General features: G+C 34.3%; 1 pseudogene; it reads left to right on the forward strand.

The window, feature by feature from the left end:
• The window catches only part of LOC102873656, a 1,933-nt pseudogene extending 1,503 nt beyond the window's left edge, over positions 1-430 (forward strand).
• Positions 431-1,354: the final 924 nt, after the last annotated feature.

Below are 1,354 nucleotides of genomic sequence, written 5' to 3' on the forward strand. Positions count from 1 at the left end.
TAGTACCACGACCCCTTCTAAACCCAGCCTGGACTTCCGGCAGTTCTCTGCTGATGTGCTGTTCTAATCGTTTTTGGATGATCTTCAGTAGAATGAGGATAAAAATGACATCCCCAAAGATGGAAATGAAAAAATAGCCTGGGTGTTCTCCAGAAAAGCTGCAATTGAGCTAATCCACAATTGGGGCACTGAAGATGATGCCACCCAGAGTTACCATAATGGGAATTCAGACCCCCGAGGATTTGGTCACATTGGAATTGTCGTTCCTGATGTTTACAGTGCTTGTAAAAGATTTGAAGACCTGGGAGTCAAATTTATGAAGAAACCTCATGATGGTAAAATGAAAGGCCTGGCATTTATTCAAGATCCTGGTGGCTACTGGATTGAAATTTTGAATCCTAACGGAATGATAACTATTATCAATTCTTGATTGATAATAGTTATCATTCCGTTAAGATACTGCCCTGAGATTTAAACAAAGATAGAGAGGGTTTAGGGAGGGAAATAATGGGATTCAAGATGTTCAAACTAGAAAAGCATCTAAAACTGATAGATCATTGTCCCAATTTAAATTATCCACTACTCTTTCCTGTTGTTTTCAACTTCTGTATTTTCTGCCAGTGTTCCGTTATTTTGGTGTTTAAGTATTGCTTTAACTTATGTCCTTGAATATAGTTGTATAACTTTACATTTCTAGGAAATAATTAGAACAGTTCCCTTTAGAGCCTGTATTTGCCTTCTTTTATTACTAAATATGACTTATCTTCAAGACTTTCTTTGAAAATTATCCCTTAAAAAAAAGAGACAGAAAAAAAAAACATTTAGCTGTTTTTGTTGTGCCATCTTTTGGGGTTTCAATTCCTCAGAAATAACTTTTCACAATGGCAAGTAAGGAACACTGAACAAAAATGAAACTTTGTGTGTACTTCAAACAGTATAAAATGTTTATTTTACAAAAGAGAAGATGCTCCTGGGAGTAGTTCAGAATTATGCTGACAAAGATGCTCATAGAAGACTAATTTATTTTTATTATAAAATATTCTCAAAGTTCAAGGACTAACCTCACTTATTTATGGTGGGGAATGGATAGAAATAATATTAGCTCGGTATCCAGACAGTAGACTAGGCCATACAAACTGTATCTCATTTATAATCCTCAAAACTATCCTATGAAATAGAATGTAGGCTAAGCATGTAAAATAATTAATGTACTGAAAACAATGTAAATAGATTCACGTGTCTAAAATATCATTGTTATTTTTAATATTTAGATTGTATCTTAAAACTTAGTACCTCACAACACCTCTTTCACAAGTCTCTGTACACACTTTTGTTAAATTTGAACAGTGCCCTC

This window comes from Elephantulus edwardii, unplaced genomic scaffold, assembly GCF_000299155.1.
Source record: "Elephantulus edwardii isolate Elephantulus edwardi_28Jun2011 unplaced genomic scaffold, EleEdw1.0 scaffold00094, whole genome shotgun sequence".
Classification (NCBI taxonomy): domain Eukaryota; kingdom Metazoa; phylum Chordata; class Mammalia; order Macroscelidea; family Macroscelididae; genus Elephantulus; species Elephantulus edwardii.